This window comes from Protopterus annectens, chromosome 1.part1, assembly GCF_019279795.1.
Source record: "Protopterus annectens isolate FY-2018-M chromosome 1.part1, PAN1.0, whole genome shotgun sequence".
NCBI classification, from domain to species: Eukaryota; Metazoa; Chordata; order Ceratodontiformes; family Protopteridae; genus Protopterus; species Protopterus annectens.
Genome location: NC_056726.1, coordinates 885,598,832 through 885,626,543, shown reverse-complemented (window position 1 = coordinate 885,626,543; position 27,712 = coordinate 885,598,832).

Here is a 27,712-nt window from a genome sequence, read left to right as displayed (position 1 = left end):
TTCCACGCTTAGCATCCAGAGCTTTCTTCAATCTTTTCTGAGCAGACAATGTTATTGACCTTCTCTTTCCACTTGCCTTCCTGGCGTTGGCAGACATGGTTGACTGAAAGTACCTGATCAGCTTCGTTACTACTGTGGATCAATTGACATTATTGGCCAATGTTAATATACATTATCCTGCCTTGAATGACACTTTGTTGTTACTGACCTGCGCAGCTGTTTATCAGCTAAAGAGTGATATAAATTATTGGAAGTCATGATTTTGTTCTTTGTGAGGAGTCAATCATGATGGCAGGAGAGCACCGTAACTAAAGGGTTCTAATCTAAGACACACATGAGGTCATTGCTGGATGTGGACATCAGTCACACAAAACTTACATGACATCATTACTATGAAATACTTGTTGAAGCTTAGCACTGCTACAATTTCTATGCAAGCTGAATAATACATGAATGGGAAATGACAAACAGGTCACTATAAATGAAACATGTACATGTCCTGCAGTATACTCTGAAGTCATTGTTGGAGTTAACGAATTACATTGCTTGAAAGACAATACACCAGAATGCTTGGCACTTATAATGCAGTGTACTCAATTGGATAGTAATCCAAAACATGAAATCCAAAAAGCACATTATACACATTATACCACAAGACAGTTAATGGTCTGTTAAGTATAACTGCACATAAAGTATGGAGATATTTCACTGAGGTGAACAGCAAGACTGACATTAAGCACAAGTTTCTAAGGTTCCAGAACTACTAAGTTGGTTGTAGTTTGAGTGTAGATCTATCAGACGAATGATGTCAGACTTACAGAATGTTATCTTCAGAAGGATGCAGAAAGTTATTAAAGACGTTATTAAAGAACCATCTCCAGAAATAATTGCATGAAGGCCACAGTGCCAATAGGGATGTCTGGTACTGTTGGATGCATAAAACAGTAGTGATGGAGCTGGCAGTTACTGAGGAGCAAATACATACAGTTTCAAATGTAATATAGTGGAAAGAGGTCTACCTGTATAATCCAGTCTTTAAAAGTTCTTTGCTCTTTTGTGAGATGACTGTCATCATCCAATGGCTAGCAACAGTTCTATGGGTATCACAATGCATGAGTCAATGTAGATGTGAGTATCCCTGTCTCCTTTGTCCTATTTCACGAACACAAGTTCTTTGTCTCTATGTCTTCTAAGCTATGCTCTACCAGATGAAGTTCTTTTGTTTTTTTTTTTCAAGTAAAGGGTGAACTGAAGCATGTAGGCTTTTGATCTTCACAGTGCATAGCAAAGCACTGCTGTTGCCACATCATATGTAGATTTCCCTATTCATCTGCTAATCGTCTCAGTCTTTGCTTTTAGCCTAGCCCACAGCATTGCCATTCATTCAGACTGAATTTACTAAACATTCTAATGGCCTCATCTTTTGGTCAGGACTTCCTTTTCTCTCATGGATCTCCAGCTGAGAAGGCTTGTGTTTAAATTCCAGCTGTCAGATCCCTTGTTTACCTGAAAAAGTAGTCTGAAGGGCAATAAGCTATTGAATTAATGCTAACAAGACTAGTGTAATAGACGTGACTGCATTCAGCCTGTAGGACTCATACTGATGTAATACACAGGTACAGGTGGGAGGATGGCATAATGGTTAAAGTGTTTGCCTTGCAAATAGAAGGTGCAGGGTTTGATTCTCACTTGGTTTAAGTGGCAAGGCTTAAAATGGCCTGCAAAGGCAGTTAGCCTAGTACCAGCCTATGAACCTATGAACATTGTTCATAGAACTGTCTGGAGTTGATAGTCCTGTGTAATAAAGTAGAGACAAGGTTGTTTCACATGTAAAAAGGGACAATGATTAGAAGACATGAGAAGCTTGCTGTGTAACAAGCTTACTTTGATCTGTGTCTGCACCATGGCTCCACATTACCAACCAGATGTGTCATACTCTCAACCAATGAAGTCATTTAAAGGCGTTTTAAATGAGTAGGTCAAAATGACTGGGAATGGTTAGGAATGCAATTACCCCATCCTAAAAAAAGCCTAAACAGTAAATGTGTTAGATGGACAGGATGAATAATGAAAACTCTTTTATCGGTATGGTACAGTTTTGTGTCTCATATTCTTTATACACAAATGGCTCATAACAGATGTACAATTGCTGTAGATAAAGTTATTAACTTTATGTAGACACTGGTGTAGATAAGCATGGTACTGGTGACCACTATCTTTTTCTTGGATTCCAGTCTTACAGTAATGGAAATGTATGGTACTTGGCAATCTGTTTTCATTGATCTCCACAGTCTCTCTCTCTCTCACACACACACACACACACACACACACACACACACACACACACACACACACGCACAAATATACTTTAGACACAGTGAGGGACTATTAGATAATGCATGTGTGTAGTTACCTGGGTGAAGACCATCATATGACAATGACAGTAAGGAAATTGTTTTTTGTTCATCGGATCAGAGGATGATAGTAGAACACTAGGCTAATGTCCCTGGGGCCCTTACAAGCCCAGGCAAGAGTTTATCCACAAGAAGCAACCACAGTCAGCCCCTATTGCCCTTGTCAGTGAGTGACATAGGTGGAACCCCTGGGACAATTTTGTGATTTCCCATCCACTCATCAAGGTTGTGCTTGAAGATGGTCAGCTAGGTACTGTATTTCACGTGTATGGGAAGTGTATTCCATAGCTGGGGCAGCCTCTGGGACACAAACCTGTCTCTGCTGCAGCTTTGGTTGATGTTGCATATTACATTCAAGCCTTTTGAGTGGGTAATGCCCCATGTGTTTGACGTACAGGTATGGAGCATCTGTAGTAGGGCAGTGTCAGAGGTTACCTTGTAGGTGAAACAAAGATCACCTGTCAGCAGTCTGTATGATCCTGAGTAGAGTGATAGTGATTTGTACCTGTCCCCTGAGGACAGCTGTTGGAGGCCATGGTGTCTGTTTGTGAGGTATTTCTGTGGCCTTTCCAGTCACTTCAGAAGTTTGTAGAGGTACATACCAAATGTGCCATGGTAATCACTTATTGGTCTAATGACGTTGGAGTATGGAGAGGTAATAACCTCCTTTTTCCAAAATGCAAACCATTTACTTATGAGATGAACCAATTAAAAGACTTTTCTGACCACTGCCACTACATGATGGTCGAATGTGAGGTTGTTATCAACACAAGCAGCCAGGTCTCTCACCTCGGTTGTGTGTTCATGGAGCTATGCTCATATCGACCTAGATAATTACATATACACCCAGATTTAAAACAGAATACTCTTTTGAAGTAATTGTTGTATGCAGATGAGCAATGGCTTGTACAGCTGCACACAAATTCATGACTGTGTCCATGATAGTATAGTACCATCAATACATGCTATCTGGATGACAGGCAACATTCTGTCTTCACCTGAGTGAAGGCATTAGTGCAAGTAACACCCTAATACTGTCCGCAGAATACAACGGATTATGATTATGTTTCTACTCTTACCCAGGACATTAAGTGTTCAAGACGTGGATGTACGAAAATTGTCTGGCAACAGGAGTAATGAAAGAACCACCAAAATCCCAAAACATTATAACACCCACAGACACTCAATGACCAATGCAACATCTTTACTGCAAACACCAATTTGTGTATTTGTGTTGACCTAATTTGTGTTGGGACACTGCATGTTCGATACATTGTCATATTTATAGATACATACACACACACACAGACACACACACACACATATATATATATATATATATATATATATATATATATATATAAATAAATACGTATGTATATATACACACATGCACATTATGAATCATGATATATATATATATATATATATATATATATATATATATATATATATATATATATATATGTTCATAGGTATATATATATATATATATATATATATATATATATATATATATGTTCATAGGTAGGTACTAGGCTATCTGCCCGAGGGCATTTATAAGCCTAGCCAGAGTGTGTCGCCCCTTTGATTAATTAACTGATCCTCTGTCAAGCAGAGCCAATGAAGTGATCCCAGGGTGTATTTTCTGTTACCCATCCACTCGTCAAGGTTTCTCTTGAAGACTGTTAGTGAGGGGCTCTGCCTGATGTAATTTGGAATTTTGTTCCAAAGCATGGAGAGTCTCTGTGACAGGAATCTATCCCTCCAGCATGTTCTATTTATTGTTGTGGCGAGGTTTAGCTTACTAGAGCACGTGGCTCGCAGTGACTTGGATTTCTTTAGGTGGAGCATGTCCATCAATTCTGAGTTGGACAGGCTTTGTAAGTCAGGCAGAGATCACCTCTGAGTAAGCGATATGCCATTGAGTACAGCCAGAGTTTTTTCAGCCGGGCTGCATAGGACATATGTTTCAGACCAGTAATCCTCTTGGTGAGGTACATTTGTGGTCTTTCCAGCTGGTGGAAGTGTCTTGTGAGGTACATCCCAAATGGGGCATTGTACTCTATGATGGGTCTAATGGGTAACGAGTAGAGGGGCACTATAACCTCTTTATTTCTAGATGCAAACCCTTTAGTAATTAGATGGGCCACATAAAAGGATTTCCTAACTACTTTGGCAATATGATCGTCAAAGGAGAGATTACTATCTACCTGGTTCCCCAGCTCTCTTATTACCTCTTCTGTATTAAGGAGGCTGCCACCTATGTGGTAATTCGTGGGTGTTTTGTTTTTCCCAAATGGGATGACTATGCATTTTTTGGCATTTAGCTTGCGGCCGTGACTTTGACACCAGGTGTCCGTCTCAGTAAGGCCTTTTTGGAGGATGTCCGTGTCAGCCGGAGAGTCAATTATGGCTCCCAGTTTGCAGTCATCGGCGAACTTGGTTAGCCATCGTCCTCTTGTGTTTACCTGTACTTCTGAGAAGTATATGCTGAACAGTAGGGGTCCCAGGACCGAGCCTTGTGGGACAGCACTTGTGACTGGTTTAGATTCGGACCTGGAGCCCGCTATTCTTACCGTGTGAGTTCTGTCTGTAAGCCAGTTGGCAACCCATCTTGTGACATAGGGGTTTATGTTTAGGCTGGTGAGTTTTTCTGTAATACCCCAGTAGGGAATGGTGTCGAAAGCCTAGGCGAGGTCAAGGTAGGCTATGTGAACCACCTTTCCCTCGTCTATGGCCTTGGTGACTGTCTCGAAGAAGTCAACCAGGTTTAGTAGGCATGATCTGCCCTTAACAAAGCTGAATTGGGTCGGGTCAGATGTTTGGAGGTTCCCAATGTCTTTGTTAATGAGTTCCATGATGATGCGCTCCATAGCCTTGCAGACCAGGCTAGTCAGTCTTAGATACCAGGGTCAGTTGTGGCCCTCCTTTGTGGAGAGGAATAACCGTTGCTGTGCACCATTCTATGGGCACGTAGTCTGTAGAGAGGCTGAGGTTGAACAGTGTGTTTAGGTGGAGGGTTAATTCATGCAAGACGCAGCCTGGGACACCATCTGGTCCCACTAACGCTGTGTTTTTGGCTTTTGAAAGGGCTGTTTTCACCTATGCGTCTGTGATTTTTGGGACACTACACTTTTCCGGTATTGTTGTGGGCCGTTTTGGAGGTGAGAGGGGGGTGAAGTTTGCACTGAATCTGTCTGCCAGGATGTTGGCAATATCAGTAGGTTCAGTATATTTTGTGCTATTTTGCACTAGTTCAGTGCATATCTGCGAGTTGCCACTTAGATTCTTAACATAGCTAAATAATGCTTTGTGGTTATCTTTTGAATCCTTGGCTATTTTTATTTCGAAGTTAGCCTTGGATGATTTCATGAGGGACCACAGTTTCTTACTGATACTGATCAGGGATGTCTTTCCTTCTTGGGATTTCCTTTTTTTCTGAACTAGTTTTCTCCTTCTATTGTATAGCCTGTTTATTGCAGGGGTCAACCAAACTGGTTTCCTTCTCTTAGAGGAGTGAGTCTTGGTTTTGCTAGGGATGGCACGATCCATGCATCCTTGTAGGTGCTCATAGAGGGCATTTGTAAAGGTTTCTGCATCTTGGGCAGCATTATCCTTTAGCGTGAGGGCTGTGAAACTTATCACCTCTGTCTTAAGTAAGGTGAAGTTTGCTTTAGAAAAGTTTTTTACTGTGGTTTCCTTAGTTGGGGGTGGTGGTGGGGTGTGGACATCCAGAGTGATTAGTTTATGGTCTGATCTAACCAGTGACGGGCTGACCTCCGGTGTGGAACACCTGTCGCCCATGTTGGTGATGACCAGGTCCAATATGTTTTCACCTCTGGTAGGGGAGTTTACCAGCTGATCCAGGGCATTTGAGTTGATGAATTCCAGGAAGCACTGGGCCTGGGAATTTGTACTTGAGTAGCTTTCCCAGTGAATGGTAGGGTAATTGAAATTGCCCAATATCAGGGTGTTTGGTAGGACTTTCATGTTTTCCAGTGTCTCCAGAAAGGTGGAGTGGTGGTCCTGGGTTGTGGAGGGTGATCTGTAGCAGGCCACAATTTGCATTGCAGATTTGCCCGATGTTAGTTGCACATGGATGATCTCAGAGGTATCATGCTGCGCCACTAACCTGGAGGTGTAGGTATCCTTGATGAATATGGATACGCCCCTCCTTTTGTGTTTTGGTCTGTGTTCTGTGGCCGAAACGTGTGGTGTGATTTGTAGCCCGGTAGTGCTGGGGTGCTCTCTGGAGCCTTGAACCAGGTTTTACTTACTGCACAGATGTCGACGTTCTCCATACTGAGGAGTGCTTTGACCACGTGCATTTTGAGATTTAAACTCCTGGCGTTGAGTAGCATAACCCTCAGTTTTTTGTTAATTGTTCTGTTTATGGAGGTGGGTTTGACTTTTCAGCCTTGCCTAAAAAGGCACTATGGGGGCAGCAAGAGCCTTGGCCAGTATTCGAAAGCCTAGGGGTGATAGGTGCAAGCCGTCTCTTGCGAAGCAACGCGGCTTGTCGAGCATGTCATCTCAGGCTGACAGACACTGGATCCCCTTTAAATGACACCAGAAGCTTAGCCAGTTGTTGAAATTGATCATTTTTCTTTATACTGAGGTATCATTCTTGGTGAGGGCAGGATGCTACTCAGGGTCAGGGTCATACCAGCCTGGGCTACATGATCAGAGAGCTCTTCCATGTCTCTTTTCATGTAGTCCAGGGAACTACATCTCAGGTCATTCACACCAACATGAACAATGACAGAGTCATATTTGTACTTGTTCTGGAGTGACCTAAGTGCTTGTGTTATGTGGCGGATTCTGGCTCCCGACAGGCAGCTAACAGTAACCTTCTGCTTGTCCAGCCTAGTGAGTGGGACATCAGTGTGCCTGACTGTAGAGTCGCCTATTACTAGTGTGTTAGGTATGTTATTTCACCTTAAGGGCTGTGATTGTGTGGCACACTGATTTTGTGTTTTATGTGTTGTCTGGTTTGTGATGGGAAGTGCAGGTTGTTTGGGTGTCTGCTTTGGAGGTCTCTGATGCTTTTGCAGGTTTTTTGTTTAGAGCCTCTGGGTATGATTTTGTGTATTTATGTGTATTTTTTGCCAGTGCTGTTTTAGTAGGTCTGTGTGCGGCTGGAGTTGTAGTGCAAATGTTAACCTTCTCCTCTTGACTGTGTGTTCCAGTCTTGGGTGGAAACAGCTTAGCTTTTGGCTGTATAATTGCATCTCTCGCTTATGTTAGTGTTTTGGGGTAGGGGAGAGGGTTGTCTATGTACATGAGGCAGTTGTAACATTGCCTCAGGATACCCAGATTCACCAGCTGGACTGGAGAGTGCACCTGAAGTTGCCCTTTGGTCATGCCTAAATGGTAGGGTGAGCTTCTTAGTCTCTTGGTTGGTGAGGAGTGAATGAAGAGCCTTGCCCTGCTGGGCAATCAGTGTCAGGGTATGTTAGTGCTTGCTATTAGGTCTGAGCAAGTGCTGGGCTGTAAGATGCTTTTTGAGTGCTTAGGTTGAGAGTTAGACTAGTTTCAAGGGAAAAACTGAAGAGGAGACTTAGTGGAGCCGGGAATAATTTAATCGTAACTAACTGGCACTGCCCTGTGCGCAAAACCATGAAAACGTGGTTTTTACAGTAGGGAAATGAAAGAGATAGAAATTAGCCCAAAATGGCCAATAAATTACTAACTTCTGGGCTGGAACCACTCTTCCAGGGACAGATAGGTTGCTCAAAGCTCCCCTCTCTCACAGGTGAACAGAGAAACTTCCTTCTATCCAAGTAAGGTATGGGCAACTCAGAAACTAGTATCACAGCCCTGAATTCAGCACTAGCCTGAAAACTGGACTATACTAGCTTAGAAAGGCAGGAAACAGGGATTTTTTTGTTTTTTTTTTGAAAAGATAAGACAAAAACAGTAAAAAAAAATACACTTAAACAGCTTTAAACGACTACAAACGATCAGAAAAGGCTATCACACTTTAGTGTGTAGCCTACAACAGTTAAACAAATTATTTAAACAAAAAACAACTTTTTAAAAGTGCAGGCAGTCAAATAAGTACAATATGTGAAAAAACAAGCTTTTAAATCACAATAAACTCTGGAAAATCTGCGTTTAGGCGGAAAACAGTTAAGTACAGCAAGAAAGTACAGAAAACTGATACTTAATCACTCCAAAGTCTCTCTCCTAAGCTAGAAGGCTTGTATCAGTTTAAGGCTTTCTAGTGCTACCCAGTTGGTTAGTTACAGGAAAGATGGGAAACAAGCGCAGATGTGGTCTTTTAAACCAGAAAGTTGAAAGAGACGGACAAACTGTCCAAATGGTCAATAAACTGCAATTTCTGGGTCAAGAACCTCTCCTCTCGTAGTAGACAGGCTACCTAGTTCTTACCACTCCCACTGATAAGCTAGAAGGCTTTCCTCCAACACAGAAAGGCTTGCGGGGCTCAGAAGCTTACCAACAATCCTGGATACAGCAACTCTGTATCTGGACTAGGCTAGTTACAGGAAAGGTAGGAAACAAGCGCAAGTGCGGCTTTTAAACTAGAACGTTGAAAGAGATGGAAAAAAACTGCCCAAACAGCCAATAGCTACAATTTCTAGGCCAGGAACCACTCCTCTTGTGGTAGATAGGCTACCTAATGCTTACCACTTCCACTGATAAGCTAGAAGGCTTCCCTCCAACACAGAAGGGCTTGGGGGGCTCAGAAGCTTACAAGGAGTCCTGGAATACAGAAAATCTGTACCTGGACTAGACTAGTTACAGGAAAGGCGGGGAACAAGTACAAACGTAGGCTTTTAAGCCAACAAGTTGAAAGAGATGGAAAACTGCCCAAACGGCCAAATAAACTACAATTTCTGGGCCAAAACTCACTCTTCCCATGGAGGATAGGCTACCTAGTGGTTACCACTCCCACTGATAAGCTAGAAGGCTTTTCTCCAACACAGAAAGGCTTGGGGGCTCAGAAGCTTACCAACAATCCTGGATACAGCAACTCTGTAACCGGACTAGGCTAGTTATAGGAAAGGCGGAAAACAGGCACAAGTGCGGCTTTCAAACCAGAAAGTTGAAAGAGATGGAAAAAAATGCTTGAATCAGCCAATATGTGGTAGATAAGGCTACCTGATGTTTACCACTCCCACTGATAAGCTAGAAGGTTTCCCTCCAACACGGAAAGGTTTGGGGGGGCTCAGAAGCTTACAAAGAGTCCTGGATACAGCAAATATGTACCTGGACTAGACTGGTAACAGGAAAGGCAGGAAATAAGTGCAAACACAGGCTTTTAAATCAGAAGGTTGAAAGAGATGGAAAAGCTTCCCAAACGGCCAATAAACTATAATTTCTGGGCCAGAAACCACTCCTCCTGTGGTAGATAGGTTACCTAGTGCTTATCACTCCCACTGATAAGCTAGAAGGCTTCTCTCCAACACAGAAGGGCTTGGGGGGCTCAGAAGCTTACCAACAGTCCTGGATACAGCAAATCTGCACCTGGATTACACTAGTTATAGGAAAGGCGGGGACCAAACGCAAAACAGGCTTTTAACCAGAAAGTAGAAAGAGATGGAAAAACTGCCCAAACGGCCCATGAACTACAGTATCAGGGCCAAAACCCTCTCTTCCCATGGTAAATAGGCCACCCAGTGCTTACCACTCCCACTGATAATCTAGAAGGCTTCCCTCCAACACAGAAGGGCTTGGGGGGCTCAGAAGCTTACCAACAGTCCTGGATACAGCAAGTCTGTATCTGGACTTGACTAGTTACAGGAAAGGCTGGAAACAAGCTTAGATTTTTTTTTGATACAGAAAAGCAACTAAAACAGCAGTAAATACAATTCAAATTGTAGTGCAGGCCAGCACATCCGAGCATGTAGCAACACTACGGCAAATACAGTTCAAATAAATGCAATTAAATTAACAAATGACTAAAAAACAAGTGCAGAAGGCAGTAAATTTGAAGGCTACTAACAATCAGTAATAAGTGCAACGAGCAACTGAACAGATAACAGCATGTAGAAGAGCAAGTAAGACAGTTACAGTAAGAGCAGATGAATAATATATATATATATATATATATATATATATATATATATATATATATATATATATATATATATATATATATATATATATATATATATATATATATATTTTTTTTTTTGAGGAAAGGAACAGAGCAGGATTAAGAGGCTACAGGGGTTGTCCTTCCCAAATGCTCTCTTTGTACACAGTAGGAGTGCCTGAAATCAGAATATGATCTCACTGCACTCAGTTGAGTGAGCAAATGAGATGGGCCCAGAAGGAGTATCCAAATACAAATCTACAAGAGGGGGAGTTAGAACTCTTTCGTTCGCGCGCTCGCAAATCATTTGAACAGCCAGCCCACATGAGCCTTGAGCTGAATTCCGACAGGCTGGTAGCCTCGACAGAGCTGACGTCATCGCGCATGTGATAACATCAGCTGAAAACCACAAAAAATACAAACAAAGCTGGGAAAAATTCAGAAATAAAGGGGTGCCACTCTGGAATTGTGGCACCCCATTATTTGCACCCCAAAACTCAGTAAAAACTGAGTAATTCGGTACAGTTGGGAGGTATGTTGGACACCGTTTGTTAAGGGCTTAAAGTAGCTGATAAGGAGTTGTATGGTGGCAGTGATAACTACTTCATAGTCTGGGCAAAAGGGGGCATAGTTAGGAAACCTGTGCCAGCTTTTCCCAGGTTTGTGTGTGTGTGTGTGTGTGTGTGTGTGTGTGTGTGTGTGTGTGTGTGTGTGTGTAAATCAAACTTCAAAGAGTGTGTGTGTGTGTGTGTGTGTGTGTGTGTGTGTGTGTGTGTGTGTGTGTGTGTGTCAGCTACTTGGACAGGGACACGAAGTACTGGTTGGACAGAGAGGGTGCTGGAGGTCTTGACTTGGTCACTCAGCTAAAATCTCAACTCTACAGCTTTGCCACTGGGGAGTCTTATTGGGGATCTGGAGAAAGAGGGAGAAAGCAGCTCTGGACTGACTGTGGTCTCTGTGTGCTATTAAGGGAAATTGCACTTGATGTAGAGAGCTGCATCTGGTAATATTATGGGTGTACCTTGTCATCCTCCCAGTGTATGTCCCCCACTTTTGCCAGTGGTGAGGATTGAGGCTCTTTGATTGCTGGTCCAGTGAAGGGTCATCACAACAGCAGCTTCAGATCAACAGTAGTAGACTGCTCAAAGAGAGGCGCAGCCAGCACCTGAAGCATAAAAAGTAATTCCCAAGCATACCTCCCAACTGTACCAAATTACTTGGTTTTTACCAAGTTTTGGGGTGCAACTAATGGGGTGCCACGATTCCCGAGTGGCACCCCTTCATTTCCGAATTTTTCCCAGCTTTGTTTGCTTGTTTGTTTGGGGTTAATGTTCCCAGCCACCACCACTTGTGAATTTATGCCTCGTATTTTTCATCTGTTCCTCATAAAATCTGTGTTTTTTCAGGATTTTTGTGGCAAATCACTGAAGGATCGAATTCACTAAATAATGACAGGCATTTGAATTTCAGACTTCATATTCTTCAGAAAATAAATAGTAACACAAATTATTCTAGCAATTTTCTAAGTTTATAAAATCAGTATTTGAAATTTGCCCCTATTTGGGGGCTGTATTCCTCCAGTATTGACTTTGTCCAGGTTTTTTGTGCTAAAATGCTGAGAGCTATGGTGAGAAGAAATGAGAACTGAATTCTGTATTCCCCCATTATTGGCTTTGTCCAGTTTTTTTGTGCTAAGAGGTTGAGAGCTATGGTGAGAAGAGAGAACTGAATTCACTAAATGATAGCCGTTTAAGTTTCAGTCTTCCTTTCTTTCAGAAACTGCTGATTTGTCATAGTGGTTTGTTGCACTGACTGTAGTGCACAGGGTCCTGGGTTCAAGACTTGGCAGTGAAATGCGTAGTGATAGCACATTTTATTCTAGCAACTGTTCAAAATTATACAAGCAATGTTTAAAATATGTCCCTGCTGTTTTTGCCCCCCCGCAAAAAAACTGAAATTGATAATAAATGCGAGACGCTGTGCAAGATGCCTATGGCTTACACTACTGTCATTCTATTTATATAATATATCTATATTGTGTGGGTGTGGAAATAGACTTTTATGATGGAAATTATCTGAATTGGGCAGTTTTGTCATTATTGGTTCATGCATTTTGTTTCATTGCCTAAGGAAAATGTTCAAACAGTAAATTTAAAATGTGCTCTGTTTAGCAAGTGTGCTGTATTATACAAGAAATATAATTTAATAAAGTCTGGAAGGTGTATCAAAGAACACATGTATGTTTCTTGTTTTGTCTGCTAGGGGCCAATGATTTGAAAACAACCTAAAGGGTATCTTTATCCACCACTGGCCAGACACATTTTCTTTGGATGTGGTGTGGGTTTCAATGAATGTGAGTTTCACGGGCAAAGTTTTAATGCCAAGTCTATTTTCATTGTGAGACACTATTGCTTTGTTTAGCAGATATCTATTAGTGTTTGTGCATTGTGCTAGAAAATGTAAAAATAAAATCCAAATAATCATTGTAGAAGCAAAACAGTATGCACACATTAGTGTTTATGGTAAATGGGGCAAAATAGCCAGGTAATGGGACATTGGAATGGCTGCAGGGGGACTCTGGTGCCATATTTTGGTTGTCTGTTCTTGAGTTTGCGTTTGAAAGTTGGTATCCCACAATTCCATCGGAGTGGGCGGGGTTACATAATTATGTATGCAAATTTTATGTTAACCAGCATGCAGATTTGTACCTATTTTTCATGGGCCTTGTCCAGATATTTGATGTTTCCAGGTTGAGAGGTATGGTCCCAAGGCAGAGCAGGGTCTCGCACTGGAGGATGGAGTAAAAGAGACCCTTTAAGAAAGGCTGTAGAAAGGTTATGGGCAGCCAACAGCATACTTTCACTATCAATGTGAAAATTAGAAGTAGCTGCCAACTGCCTTTTAATAATGGAGTAGCTAGACCCAAAGTTAAGCAAACCTGCAAGAAAATCCAGACTAGTCTCCAAAGGTGCTGAAAAGGGATCCATACCCTGAAGTACAGCTCATAAGGCAAAAAGATTCCACTTTACAACTTTTGAGTACTTTGAACTTGAGTGTTCAAAGATAGGGCAGCTCCAAGCCTGCTGGCTGAGAAATGAGATCTAGAGTGGGATCCAGGACCCAAGGAAGGTACCTTAGGCGAAGTTAAAGGAAGGAAAACCCACTTAGTGAGGCTAGAAGGGAGCATTGAGGGCTACAGTAGCTCTGCAGTGGGCCACTTTCTGAAGAAACTTTATTATTAACAGGGTCAGATGTTAAGTATATAGAAGACCCAGGGGCCAAGCATACAGCATACAAGTCATCCTCCAATCCAATACTGATGGATTTACTATGGCCACAGAACTACTCGGTCTAGGGATCTAAACCTCTTCTGAAGCATCAGCAGAATGGTGTGGAGGGACAGTTATATCAGAATATCTCACAGCGGATACTGCTGCTCTGGAGCAGACTCCTCATCCACATAAACCAAAGATTTGATGTCAGTTTTCATTCTGTCCTCAACGTATGGGTATGAATCCCATCCCTTGGATCTGACTTGGCTGTTGCAAAAGCTTGTGGCAACCAGAAAACTCTTGAGCTACCCCTGACCCACAGTGCACCAACCTCTAGTGCCTCAGATCTTGTTTACCGCTTCCAGCAAAAGATGTGATGTTACAGTGCTCGAGCAACTCTTCATAATTAAGATAAGAATGCTTTTTCTATTTAAAAAATCTTTTTCTTTTTCTTTCAGTCTAATTACTGATTACACTTGCCCTTTTTGTCTAAAACATCTCTGTTTTTTCACTTTTTTTGTACCTGTGTATGTCTCCCATACTATTAGTACTCTTGCTCCCTTCTTTACACTTTAGAGTGTATTTTTTGCTTATAATACCATTGTTGGTAGTCTTTCCCCCTTTTTCTTTAAAAAAAATACATTTCTATTTCTGTGTTTTTCTCTAGTGTTTCTGTTAAGTCACTTTTCTCCTTACCAGGATGACAGCGAAACCGGCTGGTTTAAAAAAACATATGAAATGAGATCATAAAGTATTGCTTTCAGATACACTTTCCTTATGTGTCTACTGTTTAGGACCTTGTCACCTCCAGGAGGACTGCTGCATGTGCCACTCCTTCAACTCTAGAGCTCTTGTGGAGCATAAGAGTAAATTATGTCTTAAATGATTACTTCCCTCCACTTTTTTCTGGGACCTTATCTTGAGCTTCTCCCTGAGAAAATAAAAAAGACCATTTCTCCCGGTACCTCAACAGCGTCTACTGAATCATCTGGGAATTCTAAGAAAAGACCTCTTTTGGATCCGACTGACTAATTGGAGCTCAAAAAGAAAATTGCAAAATTGTCAGATATGACTTCACACTCTGATCTAAGACAGCTGACTAAGGAGCTATTGGATCTGACTTCACAATCGGATCCAAAGCTTAAGAGGTCTAGGCATTTATGGGATCAGACTCCTGTGGATCCAACTCCAAAAACTTTGGATCTCACGGCTCATTTCACCCCCCTTTCATAGACCAGATGCTATCTCTTAGTAGACCCTGTTCCATCCAGGGTTCCTTCTCCATTTCTGGAGAGACCTAGGTCTCCTTCCCCTTTGTCCATTTGCTCTTCCCGGAGCCATATTGAAAAATATGTGGAGAGGTTAATGAGAAGGATTCTCACAGTATAGAGCTTGTCAAGTGTTCCACTGGTTCCTATCCATTTAGGTCAGGAGATCCAACCCTCCACTATTCCCCCTGGGCAAATTCTTCCTCCGGCTCCATAATTGGTCTTGGAGGTACCTAATACGAGTAATCCAGACCTGTCTGCATCAGATCTGAGAATATCTTTATCCTCAGATCCAAAACCTGTTCTGAGCTCTTCATTTACATCAGATCCAGAGAGCTCTCAGAGCTGGAGCTGCCCTGTCAGGAGGGTCCAGGGTGTCACATTCGACTTTGAAGTTCTCAGAGCTTCAGCACGGGGTAGTTTGGCTCTGACTTCAGCCTTAGGTGGGTTCTCCTCAGAGCAGGAAGGGACTTCAATCCAGAGGCTTGCCCTTATGGATTTCAGGTCCTGTTCCTCTCTGGGGGGATCCGCCTTTGAGGTCATGGAGAGAGCCTTTTTCAGCATCCTCAACTAAGACTGTTCCCTTCCAGTCGGATCCTCAGTTTACAGACTTTACCATCTCTTTGTTTAGAGTGTCGTCTATCCTGTCCACAGGGACAGCTGATACCGAAACACCAGCCTTCCCAGCTGGGTGTTCCCACTTCTTCTGATACCTTCCCAGGGCATCCCACTGAGGAGATTCCTAAGAAGAGAATGTGCAACAGGAAGCACTTAGACTTCCCCCAGGAGTCAGTCAAGTAAGATACAGGCATTGATGAAGGTGAAGGGTCATCACAGTCACCTACTGAAGATGTCCACTTTGGAGACATCCTTGAAATCCTGAAACAGAGAGTTTCTGGAAGTCAAGCAACCCTTCATGGGAGGAGTCTGTGTTCCTGGAGGAGTTTGGTACCAGCCTGTCTACCTCCTGGATGACTTTTCCTGCCAGTGACCTCATAGATTTTATCTCTTAGTGGGCATGGAACACTCTGGATACCATTGAACCAATCCCCTGGAGACCAGACAAAATTTTAACAGCACCAGAGACATACAGGTTTGGACAAAAGGAGTGCCTGTTGCCATGGTCATGGTGGTGGCCACTGAGAAGGAACTATCCCAAGAAACTTCCACTGTCCAACCACCGAATGAGTCTTGGTCAATGGATAGATTTGGGAAGCGTGTCTATGCTTCAGCAACCTTTGCCTTAAGGCAGCTGAACTGTTTGGCACATTTCACCAAGTTACGGGAGACCTGGTGAAGGAACTCTGATACCCTATCAGGATCTGTTTTTGATGAAGTGCAGGCATCTGTTGCCTCACAGTTGACTACCCTGCAGTTAGTTTCCATTTCCTCCATAAGGTTTATTTCACATGTGGCTGAAGGAACCTGAAGGGCAGTGGGTTCTAGAGTTCTAACATTTCCATAAGGAGGCACATTTGAATGCACTTAGGTGATTTTGTGGAGCTATTCAAGTCTTCGTTTGTCATTGCCCCCTTTGATGGAACATCATTATTTTTGCACCAAAGTTAAGGAACCTTTATCCAGGTGTGAAAATGATAGAAAGACCCTGTCTGCCATGGATGTACATTTTTCCACACCTCAATAATCCTTCTCCAGGAATCAACAAGGCACTGAGAAAATGTGGTTCAAAAAGTCCCATTTTTTTTTTCCAGGATGCATGTGGAGGAGGTTCTTCAATGGTAGATGCCACCCTCGTGGCAGAGGTCACCCGCAGAACCAAGGGTCCAGAGATTCCTTTTTTGACAGACCCTTCCAGCACTCCTGAAAGGAGGCCCTATTTTCCCCCTCTGGAAGCAATCGGGGGGTGATTTTCCCTGCACCAGAGAGCCTGGCTAGCGATAACAGATACATGGGTGCAGAGGATCATTTCCAGAGGTTATATAATACCCTTTTCCCTTTCTCCTCCAGTCTCAAGGAAAATCTCAGATGTTCCATTCAGACAGAGGGAACAAGCGGCACTTCAGATACAAAAGCTGCTTGAAAAAAGAGTCATCCAAGAGGTCCTGCCAGACCAGATAGAATCCAAAAAGTGCCAAAGAAAGCAGGGGACTGGAGACCAATCTTGGATCTCAGCAACTTGAATAAATCAGTTTGATGCACTAAATTTCGTATGGTCATTGTTCAGTCCATTCTCCCATTTTTGGGCAAGGATGACTGGATGTGCATGCATACTATCATATAAAGATTAACAGATGGTCTGGAAGGTAATTACTCTTCCCGCTGGGAGTCAGTCATTACCATTTCAGAGTTCTGCCCTTTGGTCTCACTACAGCCCCCAGGGTGTTCACCAAATGTATGGCATTAGTGGCAGCTCACTTGAAACTGCAAGGATTCTGGGTGTTTCCATATCTAGATGACTGGCTCATTACCACCTCACCAGGCATCAAGTAATGGAAGCAAGAAGTCAGGTTCTTCAGACATGCTCTTATCTGCGGATGACCATAAACTACAAAAAGTCTCACTTGGAACCTACTGAAAAGTTGGAGTTTACAGGAGCATTGTTCAACACATTCAGTGATTGCTTCAGTGCCTCCTCTAAGAGTTCAGACCTTAAGAACACAGGTCAGGAAAATAATCTGCAACACCAACATTTCTGCCCACTTGGTTCTTCAGGTCCTAGGATCAGTGGCAGCAGCAATAGTTCTAGTACCTTTAGCCAAGTTTTACATGAGGATTCTACAGTGGATGCTAGCTACACAATGGTCAGTATTTTACCAACTGATGTCAACCCTGATACATATTACACAGATTTGCAAGACAGATCTCAGGTGGTGGATTCAATCAGAACAGGTCCTACAAGGCCATCCGTTCATTCTCCTGCAGCCCAAGGCCATAGTAGTCACATACACTTCCCAGTTAGGTTGGGGGGTGGCATTACCTGGAGAAGATAATCCAAGGCACTTAGTCCCCCAAAGGGACTAATTTGCATATCAGTGTTCTAGAGCTGAGAGCGATGTTGTTAGCATTGCAGGCCTTTCAAGAAGCTGTCCCCTTGGGGACGATTGCAATTCAAGTGGACAAACCGACAACATGTCAGTAGTTTGGTACATCAACAAACAGGGAGGAACCAAATCTTACCCTTGTGTCGAGAAGCACTCAGATTGTGGCAGTGGGCGATCTCATCCACCCACTTTCTTTTAGCAGCGCACATCCCAGACAAGTCCATTGCAATAGCAGATAAGCTGAGCAGGTGCATTCTTCTACCTCATGAATGGTCTCTCATCAAGAATGTGTCGGATTTGTTGGATATGATTTTTCATTAGTAGGCCAGCCTTGCTGCGATATTTTAATTTCTCCCCTGAGCAACAAGTGCAGCAGCTACTTTCCCCTGATCCCCCCACAGGGGGAGTCACTAAGGGATGCCCTATTTCACGACTGGTCCTCCAGCCTTCTTTATGCCTACCCACTGACCTCACTAATTTCCAAGTTTTTGCAGAAAGGTGCCACGTTAAAGAGCAAAGTGATCCTCATTGCACCTTTTTGGGCTCAACAGATTTGGTCTCATTTACTCCACCAACCGTGGATTGTGGATTCAACTCCAGATTTCCTGTCTCATCTGACAGGCATGATTCATACAGACATACTGAACCTCAGGTCAACCGCCTGACTTCTCCAATTCCATTAATAGCCAGACAACCTGTGCTGTCCTCTCCAGTCCATCAGATACTTTTATCTACACATAAACCATCAACATGTAAACTCTACTCCAATAAATGGAGATTTACTTACTGAGCCTACAAAAATAACGTCAATGTATTTTCAGCCTCTTTGCATAGTATCCTTGAGTTTTTAGCCAAACTTTTTAGAGATGAAGTTAGCTCCTTTATAGTGAAGGTCCAGCTAGCTGCGATTTCAAATTTCCACACAGGATTTGAATGTGTTTTTGTTGCCTCCTGTAGACCATGTAAAACCTTTTTGCAAGGTACTCTTCTTTTAAGACCTCCTTTCAGACACCCTACTCCCCCATGGGATCTTAATCTCATTTTGCAGCAGCTTACTCAACCCCCCCTTTGAACCAGCAGCTAAATGTGGACTAAAGTATCTCTCTTGGAAAACAATTTTTCTAGTAGCCATTACTTCTGCTAGAAGAATTTTAGAGATTCAGGCCTTGTCATCAAAACTGCCTTATTTGATCTTGCACAAAGATAGAGTCACTTTAAGTACTAATGCTTCCTTTCTCTATGAAGTGGTTTCAGAGTCTAATATTATCAGTCTTAACAATTTGCCAGTTTTCTTCCCCAGATTTTCTAACAAAGATGAATACACGTTGCATTTATTAGATGTCCACATGCAATTACATTTTTACCTGCACAGAACAGAAAGTTTCAGAAAGACTGACCAATTATTTGTCTCTTTTTCTGACATAAAACTAGGAAAACCTATTGCCAAAATTACTTTATCCAGATGGCCTACGGATTGTATTTCTTATATGTACAACAAACTGGGCATTACCTTATAGAAACAATTACAGGCTCATTCCACTAGAGCTGTGGCTACTTCATCAGTCTTCCAGTCTGAAGCTTCTATGGATGACATTTGTGTGCAGCTGCTTGGGCTACTCCCCACACATTTGTTAAATATGGTCTCCAAGGGGTCTGTATTACCATATTGAATGGTAAGAATGTAGAATGCTCATATGAGTGAAAATGCACAAGAATGAACTTGCAATTATGGGGGGCTGTGCCCCCCCTGGTAATATATATTCCAACTCCGAGGTCGCACTACAGTGAGGAAAGGGCAAATATTCCAATCCTCACTGTACCGCGACCCCCCCAAAAAGAAGTTCATTCTCGTGCGTTTTTGCTCATATGAGCGTTCGACATTCTTACCATTCTATATGGTAATGTAGACCCTCTCCAAGGGTAGAGCATCATTTGGTTCAATGGTCCTCAAGAATGTCATTTCTTGAGTCCACCCAGGGATGTAGGTAGCTGGGGTTGTCCAATATGTTGAGGATAAAGTAAAAATTGACAACATCAGATAAAGAAATTATGTACTCACCGTAACGTTCCATTTGTGTTGTCCATTTTCATTCTTCCTTATCTCCCCTCCCATCAACACCCTGCCCTGAAGTCTCCTGGAAGAGTTAGTGTTTTTCTAATTTAGCTACTTCCTTAGATCATAGCTCCAGATTTAATCTCCTCTATTTGTTTTGTTTTGTTTTTTTGTTTTTTTCTTTGATATTTTATGCTGATTTTAGCAAACAAGCTCTGAAATACTCTGGGATGGTGCATTGTGGATAAGGGAGTAGCCTGAGAGTTTTCTGGTTGTTACGAGCTTTTGCAGTGGCTGAGTCATATTTGAAGGATCGGATCCAAACCCACTTGTTGAGGAAGAATGAAAATGGACAAAACAGATGAAACATTATGGTGAGTACATAACTTCTTTTTCATCTTTGTCCATATTCAAGTTGAACTTGGATCTGTGGGTGGGAAAGAGAAGATTTACCCCAGGACTGCCCCTGTAGTGCTAATGGGCAGAGACAGCTTCTAAATGCTGTATCCCATGCATGGGTCCCTTCAAATTGTGTATGGTATGATCACAGTTATTCTCATTAAGGGTAATATATAATTATTGACCATCAGATGGGTAAGGCCAATCTCTAACCAAATGGAACAGGTTAATTTGAACACAAAAAGGGAAATTGCCAAGGCTTCTACTGGCCTGCAGGGCAGCTAGCCTAGTACATACCTATGAACCTGTAAGGTCGAGGAAGGGCTGCTGTTGGTAAGCAGCTGTAATGGGAACAAAAAAAAAAAAAGGTGAAAGCACACAAACGGAAATGACATTACTTTTTTTGCCATTGCCATTTGTACATGAAGCCAATATGTGATTCTTTTACAGTTATATGTTTTATGTAATCTGCTTGACTTTTTTAGCTATCTTCATATTTAAAACAGCTTTCATCTGGCCTTTTGTTTTCTGTATTCTAGTCTTATAACCTTAATATAAATAAGATATCCTCAGTTGCAAAAGTATACTTAATAAATACAAACATTTGTTTTGAAATAACGTAAGTTTTCCAAGATACAGCCAATGTTGCTGTAGAAGGAAACCACCAAAGTATGTGTAGAAGTTAGTTTTTGCACATTATAAATGAGTATGTTGCCTAAAATGAAGAGCATGCCTAAAATGAAGAGCATAACTCACAGAATTAGGAGGGGTATGCACCAACAGTAGCACTTATATGAAGTGCTAATTAACGTTAGCTAGTGTTTTTCTTTTGTTGTCGTTTCATGGAATATAGCTAAAGTGGCTAATTATAGGTTCATAGGTAGATGTTCTTCGTGTTTCACTGTTGCAGTCATCACATTTGGGTTATCCCTGCCAGGGTATCCCTCAGTCGGCCCAAATACCAGAAGCTTGGTATTTCTGCATCAGTTGCTGTCGCTCCAGGACTGACATCAGGTCATCAGTGGTAAAAAATACAGGCAGCTGATGCCATTACATCAGTCTTTCTTGCCGAGGAGCCTGAAGCAGAAGCAGTTCGCACAACTGCCGGTTGGCCGCTACCTGTGTTTTTCGCTTCCGAATTGCAATTGAAGTCTTCTAAAGCTAAGTACGCCATTGGGGATCCTTTTTGCTTGCTCTAACCGATGTCAGAAAAAGTTAACAATTGTCTCACCTGTGGAAAGTAAATACCACACCGAGACTTTCATTCCTACTGCGTCACTTGTTTAGGCCCAGACCACGACATCCCCCGCTGTCGCTTTTGTGCCTTGTTCAATGCCAGAACTATGCGTCATTGGGCCCTTATTGTAGCTAGATATTTTCACTCTCACTTCTCAATGTCCAGTATGGCTTCGGTAAGCCATTCAACAACTGATCTTCTGAAAAAACGTAAGGATAAAGGCAGAGACAGACCACACAGGTCCAAAACTGCCGACGATGCTTCCGTTAAGCTAGTCGTCAGTTTTCTGGTCCTCAGTGAGGCACTTTCGCAGCCCCTGATGCCCGCTTCTGTGGATTTGCTGGCCACTACCGGGACCCTTTGGGAGTCTGGTATGCCGCAAGACTCTTCTTCGACTATGGATCCTGCAGGTGTCTCTACCTTGGATGGGTCCGAAGCTGCTGAGCAGGCACTGGCTTCCGAGGAAGTACTTTGCACTACCGATTCTCGACACAGACCGACTACCTCTTTTGCATCTATGGTTCTTTCGAAAACAACCAAGTTTATAAGGCCCAGGGTACAAACCACACCCAAAAAAACGACTACCCAAGCTCAGGCCCCTGCTTGCTTGCCTCAGTCTCAAATGCTTAAAATGGCAGAAGACCTTATAATGCTTCTTAGGGGAAGCCAGGCTACCCCTTCCAAAAGAAAAAGAGACTTGTCCCCAGCAGTTTGAACAGGAGTCCAATGACTGATGCATCTGAATGTGAAGTTATGCAACCCCTCTGCTTATGAGGATTCTGATGCAGAGGAATCCATCCCTTCAGCCTCTCCCATGAGGATTTTTCTTTTGGGGGAAACCCTACATACTTTAAGGGAGCATTTCCAATGGGAATGTCAGGACTATCCTCAGTCAAAAAAGAGACTCAGGGAATTCTTAGATCTTCCACAGCACAGACCTCTGGCCATTCCTCTTGTCCTGGATGTTGTAGATGATGTTTTTATGGAATCCAGTCTGACACCTGACACCCTTCCTCCTGTTCCCAGGAAACCTGACAGGTACTATAGAGTCCCTGACTCTTACAAATTTCTTTTCAAAAATCCTACTGCTGACCCCGAGGTCATCTCTCAAGGACATAAAGGAATCAAAGCAACTTCAGCTAAGAATCCCACCCCCTCAGATAGGTATTCCCGAGCATTAGACAGATAGGGTAAAAAGATACACACCTCTGCTACTGTAGCTATTACAGCATTAAATTGTCAGTTCCGTATGCTGAAATATCAGCAACATACCATGGAACTCCTCAACAAAAAAAAAATCTTCTTTCCCTGCTTGTGCAGAAAATAAAGAGTTACAAGAGTTAATGCATTCTGCAAGTGAAGTAACTAAGCACACCTTACAATGTGGTTATGATGCCCTAGAAGCATCTTGCAGGGTAGCAGTCACTGGTTCTGTACTTAGAAGACATGTTTGGCATAAGGAACAGACCTTGCCAGACCATGTCAAATCCAAATTATTGAACGCACCCTTGCACAAAGACAACTTATTTGGCACCAATGCAAAAGAGGTCCTAAAAAGATAGAAGAAAAAGCTAACTGTATGCAGGCAGTTAAAGACTTCTTACAGGTCCAGCCATCGAGGTTCAGTAGGCATTGCCCCTCCAAGCACTATTCCTTTCCTGCCCCCCCCCCCCCCGCCAGATCAGCTCAGCCCAGACCCAGGGGAAGCAGGCCCCCCAGACAACAGCCCTAGGGAATGCAGAGATCAACAGTGGAAACAATGGAGTTCCTCCTCTTCAAAACCAGGGAGTGCAAAGCCACCCCCCTTATGGTAAGAGCTCACAATGACTTTATACTTCCAGCCCCTCCCTCTACCCACCTGCACTTCCCCTAGGAGGAAAACTCTCCTTCCACACAAGCAACTGGGCCACCATTACCTATGACTGCTGGGTCCTCAACATAATGTCCCAGGGATACAAATTTTATTTTCACACTCTGCCAACCCCAAAAGGGTTCCCAGATCTTCCCCCAAACCAGTGGGCAGAGGCCAAAAAACAAGTCCTTTCCCTCCTTTCTATGAGGGCAATGGAGCATGTTCCTGCAGAACAGACAGGCCAAGGTTTCTACTCCAGACTCTTCCTGGTACCCAGAAAAGAGGACACATGGCGCCCCATCCTCGACCTATCCATTCTAAACACCTTTCTGGTGATACCAAAATTCAAAATGCTCACCCTCCAGCAGCTTCTTCCTATGCTTTCTAAGGATGCTTGATTAGCTACCCTAGACCTAAAAGAGGCCTGCCTACACATCCCAATCAGGGAATCATGCAGGAAATACCTGCCTTTCAGAGCAGGATCACTGCACTTTCAGTTCTCTGCGCTTCCCTTTGGCTTATCCACTGCTCCCAGAGTTTCACAAAATGTCTGGCTCCCGCCATTGCTTTTTACAGACAAAGAAATATTCAAATTTACCCATACTAAGACGATTCAGACAGTCAGGAAAAGCTGCTAAAGCACCTGACCTTTGTAAAGGACCTACTGACCTCTCTGGGGTATACTATCAACGAAAAGAAATCAAAACTAGTACCCATACAAAAAATTGTATTCCTGGGAGCAAGCCTGGACAAAGCATCCCAAATGGCATTCCTTACACCAGAAAAACAAACCTACCTGACGACCTACTTCTCTCAACTAGCCACCAGGACCCAGTTATCCACAAGGAAAATCCTGCAAGCTCTAGGGTTCATGGCTTCTTGCATTCTACTCATTCCATATGCCAGACTGCATATGAGGAAACTGCAGTGTACCTAAAAAGCTTTTGGTGTCAGCACTCTCAAGACCTGGAAACTCTTATACCAATGATACCTTGTCTAAAGAAAGATTTTGTTTGGTGGGCAGCAGCATGCTACCACAACAAGGGACTTCCCTTCTCACTACCACACGCCACCCAGACCCTCACCATGGACGCATCAGACTATGCCTGGGGTGCACACCTGGACAGCAGATGCATTCAGGGCCAATGGAGCCCAAATCAATGCACATCAACCAAAAAGAGATGTTAGCTCTTCAGCACACCCTGACAGCTTTCAGACTCCTACTCTCCCCGGGGTCGCTACTGATCACAACAGACAACACTATGGTGATGTGGTACATCAACAAGCAGGGAGGGACTCACTCTTACCCTCTGTGCAGGCTCGCCATGACCCTTTGGCACACGGCCTCTGCCATGCGACTGCACCTGTTAGCACAATTCCTTCCAAGCTCTCTAAACTCTCTGGCAGACAACGTAAGCAGAAACCTGCTAGACCCACATGAGTGGCAGCTACACCAAAGAACCATCACCCTTGTAACCCAGAAATGGGGCACCCCGAAGGTAGACCTCTTTGCCTCCCACTCCAATCATCAGCTCAGCAAATTCTGCACCAGGGAACCTTACAGCAAGGCCTGGAAAGTGGATGCTCTGTCCTTCCAGTGGGGAAACCTTTCAGTCTATGCATTTCCCCCTCTACCACTCATTTCAAGGGTACTGCTCAAAATAAGGGAGGAAAAGCCAAGGACAGTCTTGATTGTCCCAGACTGGCCACGATAGTACTGGTACCCACTGCTGCGCAGCCTGTCACCCCTGCCACCATGGCACCTACCTCAGATCCCAACACTCCTGACCCAGAGGAATGGAGAATTTATGCATCCCCAATTGCAGACTCTCAATCTGGCACCCTGGCTTATTCCCTGACCTCTCCTCAAGCTGTCAGTCTAAGCAAATAAGTTCTAGATGTTTTACGTGAGGCCAGACACCCCAGCACTAGAAAGTCTTATGCTGACAAGTGGAAAAGGTTTTGCACATGGATCCAGTCTAAGGGAGCCAGAACGGCACAGCCCTCCCTCCCTCTCATCCTGGATTACCTGGCAAACCTACTACACAAGAGTCTATCCTTCTTGTCTGTTAAAATTCATGCCTCTGCCATCTCTGCTTATTTCAGCGCAGAGCTACCTCTTTTCTCGCACCCTCTCATCAAACAGTTCCTAAGAGGGGCTAACAACTTGAGGCCACCCAGAAGAGCTCCTACCCCAGGTTGGGACCTAAACTTTGTGTTGGAAAAGCTCATTCTGCCCCCCTTTGAACTTGCAGCTTCAGCAGAGTTAAAATTTCTCTCTTGGAAGACAGCCTTGCTTCTGGCCAACACTTCAGCTAGAAAAGTATCAGAGCTACAAGCACTTATGGGTGCAGAGCCATTCATCATTTTCCATGCTGACAGGGGTCTCCCTCAGGACTAACCCATCCTTCATGCCGAAAGTGGTGTCCAGTGTGGCTCTCAACTAATCCATTAATTTGCCCACCCTTTTCCCTAACCCACAAAACAAGGGGGAAAGGATTCTGCAATCTCTAGATGTGCACAGACAGCTCAGATTCTACCCAGACAGGACCAAATCCTTCAGAAAAACTGTTTGCTAATCAGCTTTGCTGCAGGAGCAGAGGACAAGGCCATATCCAAGCAAACGATTTCCAAATGGATAGCACATTGCATCCATTTCTGCTACAAACAGCATGGAAAACCTCCCCCCAAAGGGGTCAGGACACATTCCACCAGTACAACCTCCACCTCTGCAGCTTTCCGACATCCTGGAGGCTGCAACATGGACAGACATCTGTTCATACCTTCACCAAGCATTACCACCTGCCTGTCTTCTCCAAATCCAGGGCAGACTTTGCCACTGCAGTCTTGGTGGCGTTCTTCCACGGTAACCTAGCTCCTTATTGGGGGCTCCTGATAGGGCAAGAAAAACTGATGTAATGGCGTTGGCTGCCTGTTTTTATACCACGGACGACCTGACGTCAGTCCTGGAGCGACAGCAACTGATGCAGAAATACTAAGCCTCTGGTATTCCGGCCGACTGAGGGCTACCCTGGCAGGGATAACCCAAATGTGATGACTCCAACAGTGAATACACTCGAACATCTACATTTATGGTAAGTGTACACAACTGTACTTTACTATACATGCAACCCAGGCAACCATTAAGGAGCCTAGGCCAAATTTCAGTTGTACCAAATGTCTATCTAGTTAAGTGACTTGCTCAGGATCATAGACTAGGCAAATGAAAGTGGAAGGATTCATTCTGTAAACCCTTGGCACAGGAAAGCAGCTAATTAAGAAGTCAGAGTTTTAGTCCTCCACTAATGCATGCCAGGTACTTGCAAAAAACATGTTTGGGATGCATATTAACCTCAGTCCATGATATCAGGTAAAAATATAATAACACTGGCTTGTGTCAATTAGCTCTTCTCGTAAGTGCTACTGTTCTGCATAACCTGCTTAGAGGTGTTGCCACCATGTTAGTTTTGATGGTTAAATACTAAATGCCCGTGCTGTTTTTGCATTTCACGATGAGATATTAGCATCCAGACTCCTAGTGCACCTTTTTTAAGTTTTGGTGTTTTTTTTCCATATCTACAGTTTTAGACATTTTACAAAAGGGTTACCACTAAAGTGACCTATAGCCATAAGTAATGGACAAGTCTGTGGATTTGAGTGCTGTTTGATTTAAATAATACCATAGTATTTGTGAGGCTGGATAGAGTAAGGTATGCAGTCAGCATGCATGTGTACTACTGCGGCCTGTTAATATTATTGTGAAACTGAAATACCTCTCATTCTGCTCATCTGCCTTTTTTAACAATGGTATTCTCTTTGCTTGTGATAAATGACTTAAAGCTATTGTTCATCATTGTTTTTCAGTTCCTTCCTGTGCAAACTTTGCTGAAGTTCATGATAGATATTGCACAGGGTATGGAGTATTTAAGTAGCAGGAACTTCCTTCACAGAGACTTGGCTGCCAGAAACTGCATGTAAGTAAAGCTTTCTTTGTGTGATAGTAATAACATACAGTGGCTAAATTCTACATATTATTTGATTGGTTGGCTGTGATGCAGGGTGGAAAAGTTAGTTGATCAGAACAAATTGCATTGCTTGGTTATAAACAGAGCGCAAGCAAAGACTCTTGAGAGGACAACACAACCGCCCA